Genomic DNA, 20667 nt, shown 5'->3' with positions numbered 1-20667 from the left:
CCTGCCTTACTCCATCCATCAGCGACTTCCATTGCACCTGTTCCAGGACCTTCAGGCCAGTGACATGAACCTTTCCAGAATTCTCTTACCTCTCCAGTATCCATTCTGTGGCCCTTTGTTTTGTTTTTTTTTTCCAAGGAAGATTAGCCCTCAGCTAACTACTGCCAGTCCTCCTCTCCTTGCTTGAGGAAGCCTGGCTCCGAGCCAACATCCGTGCCCATCTTCCTCTAGTTTATACGTGGGACGCCTACCACAGCATGGCTGCCAAGCAGTGCCAAGTCCGCACCCGGGATCCGAACCAGCGAACCCCGGGCCACCGAGAAGCGGAACGCGCAAACCCAACCGCTGCGCCACCGGGCCGGCCCCTGTGGACCTTTGTTTTAAGCACTCTTGAAAGCAGAGCTCTTAAGCTCTTGACTCCGTCACACCTGTCTGACAAAACTCCTTCCTTGGACTAATCCAAGTGCTTGCTGTTTGTGTGCCTGTATCTTGGCTGTTCAAATAACTATAGAAAAATCTCACAAACCATTATATTAGTATCACCATAAATTCAGAGTCTCCATTCTCAATGGGGCCCTCAACATTGTCTTTGAAATCTTATCATCTTTCCCTGCACTCCAACTTGCCATGGCGACTATTTCAAATTTGCAATCAAACTTGACTATAAACTTCATGAGGTTGGAGTCCCTGTCTGGTTTTTTCACCACTGACTCTCCGGTGTCTAGGATCGGCTTAATACATAGGCACTCAATAAGTATCCGTTTACTGACGGAAGTATAGTAATAGTGGTGAGTATTTTATGTAAATATTAGCTACATACCAGGTTCTATTCTTTGTGAGTTACATGTATTATCTCATTTAATCCTCACAACAACCCAATGAGATTAGTTAGGACTTTCGTCCGTCATTCCTGTGTTACAGATAAGGAAATTTAAAGAGGCAGCTTGAGTGGATATTCAATCCTTAGAACGTATAAATGCTCAGCATGTCCAGATGATTTCAGTTTTAGATTGAGTTTTACGTGTCTGAGGGACAATCAGGCAGCTGTGCTTCACACTGGAGCTCAAGAGAGAAGTGAAAGTGAAGATTAATATTTCGGAGGGGACGGATAATCTGGTGACCTTGGAAAAGAGAATATCCAGCCTTGTTCACACCCTCCAACAGGCCCCCAAGGGGACTGTGGAACTGTGGTGGTACGTGTGCAAGAGCACATTTGGGTGTTAAAAGTGTGTTTTGGTTTTTTTTCCCATGTGAGCAAAGAGATCTATCATATGTTTGAATACATGGGGGTGGATCTATAGTGTATTTGTTGGTCACTGTAATATTGGTTAAGGATCTCCCAGGGCTGAAATTCAGCATTGACTTTTTTTTTCTCCTTTTGCTAAGGTGCATTTTTGAGGGACACTTTCTGGGATGTAGGAGAGATGTCATATCTTTCATCGTGGCTTCCCCCACTGATTCCCTCTGAGAGAGAGAGAGGGAGACTTCAAACTCTGAGCTCCTGTTCTCTGCTAGTCCTCATATCTCATGGAAACTTCCCTGCGGTTCTTGAGGAAGATAATTATCATCTCCGTTTTACAGATAATGAGTAATAACTAACATTTACTAAGCGTTGTTATGTGTCAAGCACTGGGTTGTTTTTAAAGCATCATCCCACTCGAGTCTCACGGCAATACTCTAAAATTGTAACTTGTATGGATGGGAAACCCGAGAGTCAGACAGAGAGGGGAGGTGTCTTGTCCTCAGATACACAGCAAATTAAGAGCTGGCATTTGAACCTGGGTCTTTCCGACCCAGAGGCTAAGCTGCCTCATCACTCATTTCTGGATGAACCGAGGGCTTTTTTCTGTGGAAGCGGGGAGAAAGGAGGAGATTCAGGGAGAAAGAAGGAGAACGCTAAGTTTGATTTCCACGTAATGCAAATCCAGAAACCGGGCCATATTTTCCAGCTCGCAGCTCATCGCTGACCCAGGATTTACCCGGGACCGGGCAAGTGGCGCGCATGCGCATGACCTCCCGATCGGCCCCGCCCCCCAGGAGGGCTTCGCTCCTCGCTCTCGGCTCTGGGGCTTGCGCACTACGTCCCGAGCTAGCCGCTCCTTCCCGGTCGGGGACTTCCGGCGCGTGGGGTGCGGTTCCGGGTCGCGGCGCGGCTCAGGGCAACAGGGCTGCTGCTTGGCCGGCCGGCGGCGGCGGCGGCGGCGGCGGGCAGCGAGGGTATGAGGGCGAGCCCGGAAAGCGGCAGCTGAGCGGGCCGGGAGAAGCGCCAGTCCCCGAGGATTCTGAGAGTGCGGAGCTCGGAGCAGGGCCCGGGAGGCGCGGGGGAGCCGGGCCCGCCCCTCGGGAACGTGTCCCGGGGCCGCCCCGGCCCATAGTGTGGCAGCAGCTTCAGGTAAAGGTAGCCCCAGCCGCCAGCTCCCTCGCTCGCTCGCCGGCCAGCCCACCCGAGGAGCCTGGGGGCCCTCCTCCCTCCTCTGCTCTCGTCGCTGCCTGGCGGGCAGCCTGTCCGGCCCTTGCTCTGGTCTGCCGTGAGCATCCGTTTCCTGGCCCTTTCCAGAACTGGAGGCTGCTGTGAGCCTCACAGCTGGGTGTGTGATTTGGAGGAGGAGAAGCTAGTGGACCTGGCGGTGTTGGGGGGTGGGAGGGTACTGTTGGCTCCGGCAGTTTCTGGCCCTGCACTCGGCAACGTCTAGGTGTCCTAATCTTGATAACGCGAAAATCAAGTTTTTAAAGTCCCTAGCGCCCCTTCTCCCCATTGCCTCCAAGGGGTAAACGGCCTCCAGAACTGTTTTTCTCTAGCTGGAGTGCTGCTGGAACTTTGATTCAGCTTTTTGTTTATGAGAGCGGCCAGGAGTCTTCTAAATCTGTTTTAAGGCTGAAAAAAATGATTGTAGCTTAAGCAAGAGTATTACTTTTACCGGAGACCCAAAAGTTGACTCAGAAATTGGTTAAAATTTCGTTCTGAATGAACGCAAGTAGTTTTTGAAGCCTGGCACGGTACTTGGCACTGTGCAAAGCGTCATGTTGTTATAAACCAAAACCAGCAAAGTTTGAAATTTCCCCAGGTGTGAACAGTCAGATGGAGACAAGTGTTTACACACATCAGTTAAAGTCAACATTCTCATTCTGTTTTTGACAAGCAGAAGGGTGGATTCTTAATTTAAAAATACACCCGAGCAGGAAAAGGAGACCCCATGTTTTACGCTTCCTATTCTGTGAGCCCACACGAGGTGCTCAGTGAACCCAAGAGTTCTTGATGGAGCACTGATAGTTGTTTTCATCTTTTCGGTTTACACACTTGCAAGCTTGCTGGGGCCTATGAGGCGTGCTGGTGGCCCCTTTGCCATTCAGCTTTGTCCTCATACCTTCCTTCAACTACAGTGAGACCAGGTTGCACTCAGGTCCCTCCACATCTCCTAATCTGGCTCCTGACTAACTGCAGCCTCCTTCCTTAATGACCCTACCCATATCCTCTACTCAAGATAAGTAGGACCTCAAATCACCTTTGTTCTTTCCTTGTCTGGTGTTTTTTGTAGGATGTTCTCCCTGCCTAGGAAGTTTCTCCTTTTGGATTTCTACCTGTTGAGATGTTCAGGGCCCAGCTGAAATTGGCCTCCCTCAGCCAATTCAGGACAACCCCAGCTGCAAATGATTTCTTTGTAAAATCCTATAAACACTCATTATTACTTCTACAGTTATTTCACTTAGCAGACATTTACTGAACATGGATATATACCAGCTACCATGCTAGACAATGTGGAGATAAATAAGACACAATGTGTGCCTACAAGGAGCTCCATTTAGTTAAGCAAATAATTCCAACACAGAGAGATAAGTACGCTGTGTGAGAGTTCTGTCTCTGTTACAGTGGTAGCACAGGAAGCGGATGGGTTATTAACTTTTGAGGAGTGTGCTATGGCCAGGTAATGCTGCATAATGTGGGGTTAACTAAGCTTTATTATTTACTATGTACTGGATATTATATATAGGTTTCTCTTGTTTAATCATTTTAACCTCAAACTCCAGATTAGCAAGACTCAGGATAAATTACACATCTGGTACAAGACAGAGCCTGGAGTCAAACCCAGGTCTGTCTGATGCCTACATCTGTGCTTTTTCCGTTATGTGTTTTGCCTTCTTTCTCACAACATAGCCCTCTATAAGCAAGTACCTATTGAAACAACTATACAAGGGAGAAAATATGAATGTCAAAATAAATGGTACAGATAGTCCTTTAAAAGTAGAGAAGACTGAATTTCCAAGGCAAGAAGGTCGTGGATGGGTCTGCTCAACTTTGAATATGAGCAAGGAAGATATTTTGTAGAGAATAACTGTGGACTCTGAATTCAATTCCTGGTCCCTTCTTTTACCAGATATGTGACCTTTGGCAAGTTTCTTAATTCTAAGCATTATTTTCCTCAAGTATGGGTTGGGCTAGAGGGGTAATACTGGTCTCATGGAGTGTCATGAATATTTAATGAGCTGATATGGGTAAAGGGCCTGATACATGGTAAGGTCCCTTGAAGTGATAGCTGTAAGATGCAGAGGTGCAAGGCCTGTGGCATGGTTTTAGAGTGGTGAGTAGACCAGCCTGAATCAAGCAAGCCCTTGCTGCTTTTAGTGGGGATACCAGGAAGTAAAGTTGGAGGGTCAGTAGGAGTCAGAGTCAGTGAGGGCTTGAGGGTCAGGCAAGAGAGGTAAATTCTAGTTTCTGCTCATAACTTTTCCAGTTAAATACTTTGAGGATCTGTGATTGATTCAGCAGCGCCAGGGAAAATGTTAGACCCTGGGGATGCAAAAAGGAATAAAACCAGGTCCCCACTCTGAAGTTGTTGACATTCCAGTGGGAGAGACCAATGAGTGTGCAGGTGAATGGTAGTAAAATACTGTAGGTACTAAGATGGCGGTACCCACAGGGTACTGTGGAGCACGAAGGAAGGAACACTGATGATGGTAGCTAGTGGGCACTTATTGTGTGCCAGTGTTGTATTAAATGCATTATCTTAATTATTCCTGTACAGGAAGGTGTTATAATGCATTCTGATTTTACAGGTGAGGAAACTAGAGCACGGAGAGGTTAAATAAATTCCTCAAGTTTCTGTAGCTCTTGGAGCTGTCAGTAGAGGGGCTTATCTGCTGGATTTTGGTATCTTCACTCTTCAGTACTATACCATATTGTTTCATCTTTGCGCTGTGCATGGGGACCCTCTGGACAGCCTTCAGAGAGGAGCTAGGTCTTCAGCCGTGCCTTCAGTGTGCCCATCACTTCTAGGCCGTAGGGATAATGAGCAATAAATGTGGTCTCTGCACTCAAGGGGCTCATTACCTCACTGTCGCGTAAAGTGCATTTCTTTTTTTAGTAGGGGATTTGTTTTGCCTGTTGATTCATATCTGAAGACTTTAGAAACTGTTGCAGTTCAGTGGATTTATCTATACTTCAGGCCAAGAGAATTTGCTGGATATCTTTTATTCTGATGCATAGGCCTTATTGTTAATGACACAGCAGTAGATACCAAATTATTATATGACAGGTAATTCTGTTGTTTTACATTTTTTCCCCGTGAGAGGTACCCTGACCTTGTGTTTTCTGTGAGTTTGAAGTTTTTGAGAAGTTTTGACTCAAAAGTTAGCACATTTCAGCTTCTGTTAAATTTAAAATAATTGAGCACTTATATTTTAGTTATTGTTAAATATTTGTGTATGCCTTATTTCCTTCAATCTTCATGATTCTGTAAGATAGGTGGTATTATCCCATGTAACACCTGAATAGCCTAAGGCTTAGTGATTAAGTGTGATACCCCAGAGTCACACATTAGTGAGTGATAATGCCAGGAAAAATTGGCCAGGGGCTGGCCCCATAGCCTAGTGGTTAAGTTTGACACGCTCTGCTTTGGTGGCCTGGATTCAGTTCCCAGGCATAGACCTACACTACTCATCAGCTGCCATGTTGTGACGATGAGCCACATACAATATAGAGGAAGATTGGCACAGATGTTAGCTCAGGGCCAATCTTCCTCAAGCAAAAAGAGGAAGATTGGCAACAGAAGTTAACTCAGGGTTAATCTTGCTCAGCAAAAAAAAAAAAAGCCAAAAAGGAGTAACAAATATTTATTAACTTAGTTCTCTTTTGAGCATATACCTCAGGGGTCTCCAATTCGAATGCCCATGATATAAAGAGTAGGACAGTAGGTCATATGCGAACTGGAGGGTATATGACCAGCCTGAAGGTAACAGTCACTGCTCAGCTCCAGTTGTTTGTTGCTGTGTGAGGAAGTGGGCCCAGTGTCCCTGGATCCTCTGTTTTCAAGAGATGCTGGAAATCTGTATTTTAACATATTTAGTTTAAGAATTTGCCATTTAGAAAATTATCATGTAGGCCAAAACGCATTTGTGGGCTGTGTACTGTCCTGGGCTGCATGATTGTGAACTCTCATCTGCCCCATCTCTGAAATTTTGGTACCCGCTGTTCAAAGCAGGAGATACAACACACGTTATGGTTATAGATCCAAAGTCTACTGATAAATTGCCAGAGTGAGGTGGTATTGTAGTCGACTCATACTAATATCTTTGGGGAAGTGGCAGAGTGAATGCTTTTGTTATGTAATCAGGCTAAATTTCAGGACGCATGAGGTTTGGATGAGGAGATGACCTTGGAATACTTTTGTGCTCTTCCCACGTTAAATGCTACCAGGTCTCGTCTTTTTTGTTTCTCTCTACAATACCGTGAAGTGAATAAGGTGGGTAATTATAACCTTTTGAGATGAAGAAATTGGCGCCCAGTGAATTACAGTTTAGTAGAAAGTGCACTACGTTAAGAGGGACTTGAATTCTGAATACAACTATGTCACTAGCAGCCTTTTGATTTTGGTCAAGTCGCTTAGAAATTTTTGTATCTTTTTTCCCATCTGGATGATAATGAGGAGCTCAATTCAAGTCTTGCTGAGGTCTTTTCAGGATGCCAAGCTTTCTGATTCTAATTGACATGCTTAAAGTCACACAACTGATTACTGGCAGACCCCAGCGGAAAATGGTTCAAATCTAAAATGCTGCTGCTCCTCCCTTGATGGCACGTAGGGAGCCACTGCTCTTCCCTCTGTTCTTTGTTCATTATTTCTTCTGGGAAAGAACCTTGACAGGCCAGGTGCTCCCCAAATGCATACAGTGCTCTGTTGACTATATGTACACAAGATTGAAACGGGGCATAGAGACACCCAGCATAGTGAGAGAAATATGGTCAGGGAGTTCCCAGCCCAAGAGTTTAATTTGTTTTTATTTTAATACACAGCTTCCACAAGGTGAAAATTGAAGAAATATTGGTCTTCCAGATACTTGTTTTCATTCGTACTCTATTGCATAAGGAAATAACATAGAATATAAAAATGAAGAAAATAAATCCTGAGCAGTCATTCAAAATTTATTAACTCTAGTCAGCAGCAGTCTAGATATGTTGGGGAAATAGATTTAATATAGGAAACACAAAATTTGGCCCCAAAGAAGAAAACAGTTTTAAGTAATTGAAAGTGAGGAAAAATGGGAGAAACTACTTAAACAAAACTTAAATTCTGGAAACAGCAAGAAGGTATTAGAATAACTTTTGGAATTAAATTGTAGCAATCAGTTGTGAAATAAATTGAATATTATGTCACATTTGCCCCTAAATATATGCAGTGTTAGATTCATATCCTATACTTGAGTATACGTTTATGAATATGATTTTATTATTGATGCAGAAAAAGTAGGCTGAATGTGTAAAACTTTCCAAAAATAGCATTTTTTGGTTCCTTGTGGACTCATTTTTAGGTACTGTATTATAAATAAGTACTGCTTTAGCAGAGATATTGGTAGAAAATGGTTTGAAGGAATGGTTTTCTTTTTAAAACAAAGTCAATTTTTCTCTGAACTTTAGTTGCTGACATAAAGGAGACTAACAAAGAAGAACTGAGGTGTAGGCTTGAATCTTGAAGCAATGTGAGGTGGGGCTTTAGGGTCACACCCACCTGGATTCGAACATACTGGCTCTGTCAATTGTTAACTTGTGTGACCTGGACAGTCTCCAAAATGAGGACAGTACTGCCAGGCACATACAGTACTTGTGAGGATTAAATGCAACAATTTATGTAAGTACCTGGTCCTGTGATGCTCCTGAAGAGATGCAGGTACCAGCTTTCAGGGGCACAAGACGTTCAGATGTCAGTATCATGTAATAAACGATTCTGTGGAGTGGTTGTGAAGGAGTGTCTGGATCATGAAATTAGTTTTGTTAATTTCTAGTTGTGCTTTGTGAATTACTTAGCACACCTTCTAATTGTGCACTGTTGAGAAAAGGGTTTTATTTAGTATGCTAGTTTTAGCCTATTATGTGAATTGATCTGTTAAATAACAATAAACACTTCCAGTTGCTTTTATTACCTTTATTTTGTGCCCATGTCTACCCGTTGAAGTTGTTAGAACAAGGCAGGTATTATGTTCGCCTCATCCCCATCTTAGAAGTGCTAAAACTGAAGCCTAGAGAAATAAAGTGATTCAAAGTAGAGAGAGAGAGACCGATAATGGCAGAGCTAGGATTTGAACCTTTCTTTTTTTACTTTAAATACAGTGTTTTTGACACTATTCTATGCTGTTCTAGATTTGGATATTGGAACTGGCCCTTGTTTGAGGATGGTCACCAACTCTGGCCGTTCTTACTCATTTAAGCTTAATGCCTGCAGAAAGTTGTTATTGATTATATTGTGGGAATATTTGGTTACAGGTATAATCTTATGATATGAAGTTTAAAGTTTTATTAAAACTACTAATACTCATTGCTGGTAGTTTGTTAGTGACACAGTCACTCATGAATTGCTAGTGGGAATATAAGTTGGTAAAACTTTTCTGGAAAGAACTTTGGCAATATTTATCACAAGCCTTAAAAAATAAGTCATGCATGCCTTTTGAGTTTGTAACTCCGTTTCTAGGAATCTTTCTTAAAGAAATAATCAAGAGATATAGAAAAATATTCATATTCAAAGATATTCACAGCAGCAGTACTTTTAATAGCAAAACAACTTTAGGATTCAACAAAGAGATTAGAGAAATTATGGAAAAGCTATAGAATGGAAATATTATGCAGTCATTTTAGATGTTTTAGAAGAATTTTAGTGACATATTAATATGCTCATTATATAATAGGAAGTGAAAAAAGATATGACTACATAAAGTATGATCCCAATTATTTCAAACATATATACAAAGAAAAAGAAATAGGTGGTGATATTATAGGTCTGTATGCTTTTCTCTGTTTTTGAAAATATTCTCTGCTAAGGATAAATTATTTTTTAATAAAAAAATCATTTTAGTTTAAACTTGGTATTAAGAAAAATGAGTATAGCCAGTGAACATCATTTTGACCAAAAAAGTTTTCACTAATGTAAGTGATCAGAAGTTGTAAATGGATCGTACGTTCAAGTTAGTTTTCATTTCAGTTGTTTTACATTTAGACTGGTTTCATGTATCTTAACATAAGTGATGTTGAGGTTCCCAGGCTAGCCTTCCTCAACCTCCCAAAAAAAATCCTATTTAAGACAATATCATGGAAGAAGTGTTGTACTCCTGTTGATGGTTCCAGGGTCCCAGTGGCCAGTGGGACACTAAGTAGCCCTGTGTTAGCTTTGTCTTTCAGAGAGAATACACTCCTATCTCTGTGAGGCTGGACATCGGTACCTTTTGAGTTAAAATGCTTATATATTGGGAAGTGCTTTTTTGTTATGGAAAATTATGTGTCAATTTCTATTTCACTTTTTTTTTCCCTGAGGAAGATTTGCCCCAAGCAAACATCTGTTGCCGATCTTCCTCTTTTTGCTTAAGGAAGGTTCGCCCTGAGCTAACATTTGTGCCAGTCTTCCTCTGTTTTGTATGTGGGTCACCACCACAGCATGGCCACTGACAAGTGGTGTTGGTCTGTGCCTGGGATTTGAACCTGGACCACTGAAATGGAGTGTGCCAAACTTAACCACTAGGCCATGGGGCCAGCCCCTCACATTTTTTTTGTAAGAAAAATTTAAAGATCAGAGTTTGAGTTTTTATTTTTCTGGTAACAGTATTCAAAAAAGTATGAAAATTAAAATGTCATGATGAATTGGTGCCTTTTGCTCTTTCCTAATTGTTATTTACTTCATAATTGAAATTGTGATAGTTTCAGCATGTACTGTTAGGCGTGATGGTCAGTTACTTTTTTTTTAATGTGTATGGTAATTCTATATACAGTATAAAAAAGCATGTGGAAATTTTAACAAAGTATTTGAGCATATTTAAATTAGGAAAATACCAGGCAAGATGTTTCTTTTTGTAAACTGCTTCTGTCCAAAGCATTCTGTATATTATCAGAATGAAAAATGACAGCACTTTGTCATCTGTTCAAATTGATATTGCACTCTTTGCAATGACAGCTGAAAAGGCCCACAGGTGCTGTATAAAGAGGTGACCATGTTGTCATATTTCATTTCGGCATCCCTTTGCAAAGCCATAATTACCTCATTAGGTTGTTAATTAGGAGATTAGCATTTCACTATATTGATAGAATGCTCTTTACCGGCATGGGGCTAGATACAGATTTGTCAGCTCTAATTTATAATTTCTGCCTTTTTTGTACTTATTTATTTGCTTAAGATCCTGATGTGGGGCAATTCGGTTTACCTGAGAAACAGTTTGTTTAGAAGCTAATGAAGCTTTGATCACTGGATTAAAGTTGCTGAGTTAAAATATAAGCAAAATTAAAAGGGTGGTCACATCCCCAAAATGGTAATAAAAATGAGTTGGCATAACTTGTTTTCTCCTTAGCGTAGACAGCAAACACATGATAAGAATTAAAATTGTTGGTATAAAAAAAATCCAAAATGCAAAAACTAAGTCTGAAGTGTGATAGATTTATATATCCTAAACTAGATGAAGGAAATTATTTAGTTGTCTTTAATAACAAATCTCTATCATTTATACTTGAGACTTATAAAATATGTTAAGTATTTTGAATGTATTTTAGAAACTGAAGCTTCGTTAATGACTTCAGAACAAATATATTCAGTCTTCAGTTTAGACTTCCATAGATAGTCATCATGTATCACTGTTTGTTTCATTTGTACCTTCTGTCCATTAGTCTATGCTTGGAACATTCTCTTCCCACAGTCTTTGCAGTCCTGAGTGCTTATGGAATTTGAAGTATTTCACAGTAACCTTTGCTTGGTGAGCTATTTGGAGTAAGCAGTGTTTCTATCAAGTGTATCCAATGTTCTTTCTTTGAAAGGGAAGAGGCTGGAAAAAAATTATTTCCATCCATTTTCACTCCAGTATGTGGATTTGACTATAATGTTTATAATTTGCATTATGTGTACCTTTTCTGCTTTTTCTAGTTAGGGAGATTAACAGTTTTAGAACAATGTTAGGAGCACCATTCCCACTGAGGTAGTAGTTTAGCTCCTTTCGATTATATCTGGTATTAGCTGTTAAAGTTGTAGAAAATGCATGTGTGCTTAAGTCCTTTTTCCCCCCTGGTTGTTATGAAGAATTGTATTTGTTTATATCTGTAATTTTTTTAAAAAATATTTTTATATGAAGAAAATATTACACGCAAAATCTTCAGTATTTTTTTAAAAACTTTTTGCTTAATTCTAATCTTTCATTTATTCAGTCACTGTTTGCTGAATATATGTTAGGCACTAGGCGTGTCTGGGAAGTGAGCAATGAAAACCACGGACACTGACCTTGCTCTCGTGGGACTTGCAGTCTAGTAATGGAAAGTACAGCCTACTTTGAGAAGTACAACCTAGCTGGAGAAGTGTATAGTAGTGAGAGCAAAGGTGGGAATGGAGGAGTACCTGCTCTGGACCTGATAAGGTCAAACCCTCCTAGGGCAGGTGATGTCTGAATTGGGATCCAAAGGGTGAAAGAGGAAGTGATGTCTAAGCCAGGTGGAAGGACAGAGAAAACTGTTCTGACAGAAGGAGTATATGTTCAAAGGCTTGAAGAAAACTGAAAGTCAGGTTGGCTGGAGTAGAAAGAACTGAAGGAAGATGGAGCTGCAGAGGTAGGCAAGGTTCAGTTATATTAAAAAACTTGGGAAGTCTTTGAAGGATTTTAAGACAAGTTAGGGAACAATTGCTGTAGCGTAGGTGAGGGATGGTGGCCTGGATTAGGTTACGGAGATAAAGAGAAGTGAATGGAATCTAGGGAGAGAAGAGGATACACAGGATTGGCTGTAGGCTTCATAGAAACAAAGGAGCCAAGGGTTCTCTTGGACATTCTATTTTCTGTTCTTAAGCATGAGACTCTGTGTTGAAGTGCCTCACAGAGAAGAGGTTCATAAGTGTTATTTTCCAATATGACTCAAAAATGTCCAGTACTAGTAACTAGTTTTCCTTCAAGTGAATTGAGAAGAAGAATAACATTAGAGTGTCACTTTTGGGCCCTACACTGAGATGGCAGCTTTGTGAGGTGTGAGATGATGTCTTACTGAGGTCCAGAGAAATTGTCTTTCCCAGTTTTCTCAGCTACTGGGTGGTGGGATTGGGAGCACAGCCAAGCTCTCCAAAGCCTTTGTGTTTTCTGTCATGCCATGTTGCCTTTCTTGTTTTATTCTCTTCTCTTTGTTTATTCCAAAGTGAAGAGGAGAATTACTCCGCAAAGTCCAGTAGTTCAGCAGGCTGCTGACAGCGGCATTGTTTTAATGCTGTGGCTTCTTATGCTCAGCTCTTGTATGGGTTAAAGCATTGTCTGGGCCTTTGGTAGGAGAAGATGCTCCAGCCATGAGTGTTTGCTTCATGTAAGTCAGAAGTTCTCTTGGGATTTCTGGCACTGAGGATTTAGTCTCCCTCAACTAGTGATGTAGATTAGCTACCTCCACAGGGTTAGGGTCACTAACATATATGAAAGTTCTCCTTTCCCCAGGGGAAAAGACTTGGAAATTCCCTTTTCTTAAAAAGTATTTCGTTGGGCCTGGCCCCGTGGCCGAGTGGTTAAGTTCTCACACTCCGCTGCAGGTGGCCCAGTGTTTCGTTGGTCCGAATCCTGGGCACGGACATGGCACTGCTCATCAAAGCACGCTGAGGCAGTGTCCCACATGCCACGACTAGAAGGACCCACAACGAAGAATATACAACTCTGTACCAGGGGGCTTTGGGGAGAAAAAGGAAAAAAAATAAAATATTAAAAAAAAAAAGTATTTCATTATTCTTTTTTATTTATTTATTTTTATTTTTTTTTGCTGAGGAACATTCACCCTGAGGTAACATCTGTTGCCAGTCTTCCTCTTTTTGCTTGAGGAAGATTTGCCCTGAGCTAACATCTGTACCAGTCTTCCTCTATTTTGTATGTGGTTCACCACCACAGCATGGCTTGAGTGGTGTAGGTCTGTGCCAGGGAACCAAGCCTGGGCCACTGAAGCAAAGTACGCCAAATTTAACCACTAGGCCATGGGACCAGCCCTGGAAACTCCCATTTTTGCATGAGGAATTTGACATCTCTTTGATGTAATCAGCTTGTATTACAAATTGTTTAAAAGTTTTTATGGTCACTGTTGCCAGTACTGTTGGATTAAGTGATTTGTTGGTATCCTTGTGTTGGAGTCACCTGAACTAGAAGAAATCTAGGGTGCAGCATGGATTCTAACCTTCCTGTGTTTCTGCCTTCCCCTTTTAAATTGAGATATCATTTGTATACCATAACATTCACCCTTTTAAAGTGTGCACATTAATGGTTTTTAGTATATTCACAAAGTTCTATAACCATCATCACTATCTAATTCCAAACATTTTTATCACCCAAAAGGAAACCTCATACCCATTAGCAGTCACTCCTCATTTCTTCCTCACCCAGCCCCAGGCAACCATTTATCTACTTTCTGTCTCTATGGATTTGCCTATTCTGAACCTTTCATGTAAATGAAATCACCCAATATGTAGCCTTTTGTGACTGGCTTCTTTTACTTAGTGTAATGTTTTCGAGGTTCATCTCTCTTGTAGTATCTATCAGTACTTCATTTCTTTTTTTTTTTTAAGAATTTATGGGGGCTGGCCCCGTGGCCGAGTGGTTAAGTTCGCGCGCTCTGCTGCCGGCGGCCCAGTGTTTTGTTGGTTCAAATCCTGGGCGCGGACATGACACTGCTCATCAGACCACGCTGAGGCAGCATCTCACATGCCACAACTAGAAGGACCCACAACGAAGAATATACAACTCTGTACCGGGGGGCTTTGGGGAGAAAAAGGAAAAAATAAAATCTTTAAAAAAAAAAAGGAATTTATGAATTTTTTTTTTTTAAGTGAGGAAGATTGGTCCTGAGCTAATCTTGCCAATCTTCCTCTTTGTTTTTTTTCCTCCCCAAAGCCCTAGTACATAGTTGTATATCGTAGTTGCAGGTCCTTGTACTTCTTCTATGTGGGTTGCTGCCTCAGTATGGCTTGATGAGTGGTGTGTAGGTCTGCCCCTGGGATCCAAACCAGCGAACCTCGGGCCACCGAGGCAGAGCATACAAACTTAACCACTGAGCCACCATGCCGGCCACTCTTCATTTCTTTTGATTGCCGAATAATACTCCATTGTGTGGAGATACTACTTTTTGCTTGTCCATTCATCAATTGTTGGGGATTTCGGTTGTTTCTACTCTTTGGCTATTATGAATAATACGGCTGTGAACATTCCTGTGCAAGTTTTTGTGTGAACGTATGTTTTCAATTCTGTTGTATATACCTTGGAGTGGATTGCTAGGTCATCCTGTTTAACATTTGGAGGAATTGCTAAACTGTTTTCAAAAGTGGCTGCACCATTTTACATTCCCACCAGCAGTGTATAATGTCTGCCCCTTTCTGCTTCTGCCCTCTTTGGGCTCTGTGGTGCTCTGCTCTGGGCTGGAGGTAGCCCTGGGCTCTGGGAGTTCCATGAACCCTTTGTCTTGATAAATGGGAAATTTTCCATTTGTCTCTGTTCAACCCAGGTTCATTCTACAAGCGTTATGTGTACCAGGCCTTATACTGGCTGTTAGTGATAGGAAGCCAAGTAAGACTTCTAGTCCTTTTCTCAAGGAATTCACAATCCAGGAGTTGGAACTTCTTGCTAGGAAAGAGGGGGAGAGGGGAAAGCCAGTGAAGAAAGTAACTGCATAGAAAGTTAGGAGTTTCCACAGCATGGATCCTAACTTTAGAACCTAGGCAACAATTGATTTGGTTTTCACTGCTGCTGGGGTTTCTGTTTCTCAGCCGGTCCTTTATTGCTTCTCCTTGGGGTTTGTCTCTAGGTTACTGCTCTTCTCTTCTTACATACTCTCGCTGGGTAAGCTCCTTCACGTCCACGGCCTCATCTGTCATTTATACATTGATGTCTTCCAGATTTGCTCAGACCTTTCTCCTGGGCTATCAGGTTTGCATCATGATGGATCTCTGTTTGGATAATCTGTAGACATCTCGAGCCCGGTGTGTCTGAAACATAATCTCTCATTTCCCCTCTACCTGTTACGCTGTTCCTACTTTTGAGTACACAATTTCATTTATCAGCGTTATCATGCAAGCCGTAAACTTCCCCCTTCTCCTTAACCCTCCACACCCACTCAGTCACCAAGTTCTACCAATTTTATATCCTAAATATTTTTTAAATTCATAGACCTTTCTTTCACTGCCTTACTTCAGATTTCATCGTCTCTTCCCTGAGCAGGAGTCACAGCTTCATAACTAATCTTGTGTCTTGTCCGTCAGGTTAATCTTCTATGCAAGTGCCAGAGCAGTCTCTCTGAAATGCTAATCTCATCAGCAACTTTGAACTCCGTGTAGTTTTAGTTACTAACTACATGTTCTGCTGTTTCTTGTTTGAGTACCTTCTCTCATGCTGTCTCTTCTGCTTGGAAGAGATGAGTTTGTTTTTTGACCCTTCTTCCAACCATCCAACTTCTCATCTTTTAATTTTCATCTTAGACCAGGAATAATAACAATAGTAAACATTTGTATAGTGCTTTACTATGGGGCAGGCACTGTTATTTGCTCATAACCTCACAATAGTCCTATGAGGTAGGCATGAAAATTATTCCTGTTTACAGATGAGGAAATGGAGGCACAAAAATTCTTGCTTTCCCTGGGTCCCGCAGTGAGTGAGTAGCTGAGTCCAGATTGGAAGCCAAAGGCAGTCTGATGCTTGATTTCTTGCTCTTAGTCTCTCCTACCTACCCTTTCCCAACCTTCTAATTCCCTCCACTTCCCCCACTTCAAAGGTTGGTTATCCTCTCCCTGTTTCTGTAATAACCCATGCATGCCTGATGTCAGTCTGCAGTCCATAGGACACATCTGGAACCAATTTTATTTTAAACATTTTTGTTCAAGGAGCCAGCATTATAGATTATTTAGTTGCCAGCTTTCTTCCCCCCACCATTAAGGTGACTAAGTTGAAAGTGATCACTTCCATTATGTTGATCTTAGTCATCTCTATGAAACCTTGTCTGAGTATCCAGTTTCATTTAGATATTTTTCCTTTGTGTTTCCATGGTACTTTGTTATAGAATCCTCTAGCATTGCTCTCATTCTTTATTGTGACCATTTATGTACTTGTCTTTTCTCCCTTGCTTGACTGTAAGCCTCTTGGGGCTAGGGACTGTGACTTGTGACTTTATATGCCTAACTTCCAGCATGTGGTAGATATTCACGCTTATTGAATGAATAGCGAAGTGTCTTTATACCCATATCTAGACTAATGAGAGAAGAGGATTAAGAAAAGCGTGATGAAATGGACTTAAACTGGCAATTTGAGGCAGCGTATTGTGATTGTTTGGAGCAGGGATTCTGGAGCCAGGCTGCCTGGGTTTTATCCTGGCTCCACCTCTGACTAGTTATGTGGCCTCGGGCAAGTCTGTGCCTCAGTTTAATGACTTGTAAAACATGAATAATAATAGAATCTACCTCACAGTTTTTTGTTTTTTGTTTTGAGGAAGATTAGCCGTGAGCTAACATCTGCTGCCAATCCTCCTCTTTTTGCTGAGGAAGACTGGCCCTGAGCTAACATCTGTGCCCGTCTTCCTCCACTTTATGTGTGGGATGCCCACCACAGCATGGCTTGCCAAGCAGTGCCATGTTCACACCCGGGATTCGAACCGGTGAATCCCGGGCCGCCGAAGCAGAACATGCACGCTTAACGGCTGCGCCACCGGGCCGGCCCCATACCTCATAGTTTTATAAGTGACATAAGTGGTTGCTGCATAAATAAGCAACCTTCTGGAATCCAGAGAATTGATTATTCCACTTAAATTGTATTTTGTGAAACACTCCCACCCTAACTGTATAACGTTATAGGTGGAATGAAGCCAGCCCTGCTGCTGTAATCTCATGTTTGATCCATGTGCCAATGGTTTTAAAAAAAAAAAAGTCAGTATAGAAGGTTATAAAAAGTATCTGGCAAAGTTAGTGCAGTTGTTTGTTAATAACAATAATAGCAGCATTTATTGAGGTTATGAAAGCTCCATTGAAATGAAAGTACAAAGCACCTTTCAAAGTCACATAAAAATAGTTTGGGTATTATCTGCTAATTTAGATTATCTCAGTGCTGTCCTCCATTCATTGAGTTGAATGAATGAGTTTGATAGTTGACAGCTTATTTATTTTCCTTCCAAAAAGATGTAGCTAGAACAGGAAAAGTCAATAATATTGCATCTTGAATTTGTATAGTGCTTTTTAAACTTTTTGTAAGTCTCCCTCTGAAGTGGCTGAGTAGGACAGATTATGGATGTTTTCCTGCTGAGGAAACAGTGTCGGAAGCATCTGACTTGCTTGAGGTCATCCCATAGCTAGTCCCCAGGCAGGCTATAACCTGGAATTCCACATGTGTGTAGTAACTTTAACTTGCGTAGTTCTAGGAACCAGTTTCTATGTTTAGTGGCCTTAAAAGAATAGGTAGTAATCCAATCAAATCAATCAACATTGAGGGTTTGCTGGCAAAATCTTGATACTATTAAAATCTTCTTTGTCAAAAAAGGAATTCCTTGTACCTCTGTCCTTAGAGGCTGAAGCGTGCACAGTGATGGAAGTAAAACGTGCAGTGAGATGCTTCTGGCCTTTGAGGGAGATCGTATGAAGCACAAACACACGCAGGTTTTCAGTTGGACTGTGGGCTACTCCCAGTCACAGCCGCCGCCTCACGTGTGGTTGGAATTGAGTTTGAAAGCTAAAAAGGCCCTTCTCACAGTTCAGCATCCCCATTCAACACATGCAAAAAATGAACTGATGTGTAAAACAGGTTTAAAGAGGTTTAAGGAAGTGACTTGTCCAAGGCCATGTAATTGGGTCCCTGGTAATTAGGGAATTCAGGTTTCCTGAGTGGTGCTTGCAATAAACTGTGTTGCTTCCCCTAATTGACGATGTGCTTAACCTGAGAGCCAGGTAAGTGGAAACATAACTGTATTGAATTCTGTTTGTTTAAGCAAACTTCAAATATCAAGGAGATAATCAAAAGGAAATAAATCTTAGCCTGTAGTGGGAAACCTGTCTGCTGAACCAGCACCATGGGTGAGGGGCCGCCTTTTGGAAATTCATAACGCAACCCATTGGGAACAAGAAAGATTCCTTTGTTTGTCTATTCATTCTACGCTAAGCTCTTATTGGATGCCAGCCACAGTCTACTAGAACCCGGCAGCACAACGATAAGACAGTCAGTGTCCTTAAGGACCGTAGGGTTTACAAGAGAAAACCAACATATAAGCAGATTATTATTTTAAAAAACAGTGTGATTAGTTCATTCATTCATTCAGTCAGTCTTTAACATAGCAGTCAGAGAGATCCTTTTCAAATGTGAGTTAAATCATATCACAGCTCTCCTCACAATCCCCCCGTGGTTCTCCCTTTTGCTTGGAGTGAAAACAGAGTCCTTAACTGCAAACTTAACCGCTATGCCATCAGGTCACCAGTTCGGGTCCCGGGTGCGGACATGGCACCGCTTGGCACGCCATGCTGTGGTGGGCGTCCCACATGTAGAGTGGAGGAAGATGAGCACGGATGTTAGCTCAGGGCCAGTCTTCCTCAGCAAAAAGAGGAGGATTGGCAGTAGTTAGCTCAGGGCTAATCTTCCTCAAAAACAACAACAACAACAACAACAGAGACCTTAGACTGGCCTGCGAGGCTCTGCACGGTTTGCCCCACTCTTCCAGACCTCCTCCTCTACTGCTTGCTCCCTTGTTTGACTCCTTGCTACTTCTTGAATAATGCCAGGCATGCTCCCTGTGCTTGGCGATGTTACTTCACTCAGAAGTCCACATGGCTTGTGCTCTCATTTCCTTCAAGTGTTAGCTCAAACGTCACCTCCTCGGTGAGGCATTCCTTGAATACTTTATGTATAGTTGCGCCCATGGTGCCAGCACCTAGCATGCCCCATCGTTCTTCCCTGCACTGTTTTTCTCCATAGCACTTCTAATTTACTGTACAATTTACTTGTCTGTTTTGTTAGTCTCCCCCATTAGAACGTGAACTTCATGAGGGCAGGACTTTCCATCTGCTTTGTTTTCTGCTGTACTGTCTGCATCTAGAACAGTGCCTGGCACATAGTAGGCATTCAGTAAATATTTATTGAATGAATATATTCAATAAACACTTAGCACCTCCTGCCAACAGGCAATGTGCTGGATTAATTACTTTGTAGAAGTAGCGATGAAGTGCAGCGCAGTGGGACCACAAGAAAGGGAGCAGCCAGCCTGGTCTAGGGGATTCAGTAGGGAGCTTTGCGGAAGAATTGACAGTGGAGCTGGATTTTGAAGAGTGAGTGAGAGGTTGCCAGGTGAAGGAGGATGGAGAGGCTTCAGGTCAAAGGGGAACTTGGAGGGAATGCAGCTTGCCTGTATCGCAGTAATTTGGGCTTTGGTTCTCCTTGAGATAGGTTACAGTTTCAGTAAACTGATACTAGGGGTGGAACTTTGTTTAGTACCTTATGAGCATAGATTTTAGTAGCAAAGTTGTATGGTTTAGTCTTGGTATAAATAGAAGGGATATAAAACCCCCCTTTCTGAGGGAATTAGAAATTACCACAGATTTAGTGGCTTCACAGAACATATCATTACAGTGTGTCTCAACCTCAGCATATTGATATCGACGTGTTAGGGGATATAATTCTTTGCTGTGGATGCTATCCTGTGCATTGTAGGATGTTTAGCAGCATTCCTAGCAGCCTAGACGCTAATAGTACCCACCCCCAGTGTGACAACCAGAAATGTCTCCAGACATTGCCACATGTCCCCTAGGGAGCAAAATTGCCTTCCATTTGAGAACCACTGTGTTACTTTTGGTGGGGTCTAGGGATTCCTGTCTTCAGCAGCTTTACACATGGTTAGGGGGAGAGAGAGATTTATATCTTAGTAGATGAACTGCATTTCTGAATCTAGAATTGGATCAAAAATTCGAAATTGGCACCTCCTTAAACATGATATTCATATATAATAACTATATTTAAGGTAGTAATAAAGTGCTTTTAAAACAACTTTGGGGGCTGGCCCAATGGCGTAGTGGTTAAGTTCACGTGCTGTGCTTCAGTGGCCCAGGGTTCACCGGTTCAAATCCTGGGTGGGGAGCTACAGACAGCTCATCAAGCCATACTGTGGTGGTGTCCCACATACAAAAAAATTAGAGGAAGATTGGCACAAATCTTAGCTCAGGGACAATCTTCTGCACCGAACAACAACAACTTTGG

General features: G+C 42.0%; 1 protein-coding gene across 7 annotated transcripts in view; it reads left to right on the top strand.

The window, feature by feature from the left end:
• Positions 1-2137: 2137 nt before the first annotated feature.
• Positions 2138-20667, top strand: part of MAPKAP1 (MAPK associated protein 1) — a 224554-nt gene continuing 206024 nt past the window's right edge. For 5 of the 7 annotated variants that reach the window (XR_006889485.1, XM_046667870.1, XM_046667878.1 and 2 more), the window contains exon 1: positions 2138-2392. The gene's annotated coding sequence lies outside the window, so the exon portion shown is untranslated. Of the gene's footprint in view, positions 2393-2458; positions 2589-20667 lie in introns of those variants that run through there. The other 2 variants (XM_046667887.1, XM_046667857.1) reach the window with 2 other exon arrangements.

This window comes from Equus quagga, chromosome 1, assembly GCF_021613505.1.
Source record: "Equus quagga isolate Etosha38 chromosome 1, UCLA_HA_Equagga_1.0, whole genome shotgun sequence".
Lineage (NCBI taxonomy): Eukaryota > Metazoa > Chordata > Mammalia > Perissodactyla > Equidae > Equus > Equus quagga.
The sequence above is the reverse complement of the archived record's forward strand: the minus strand, read 5'-3'. Positions and strand labels throughout refer to the sequence as shown.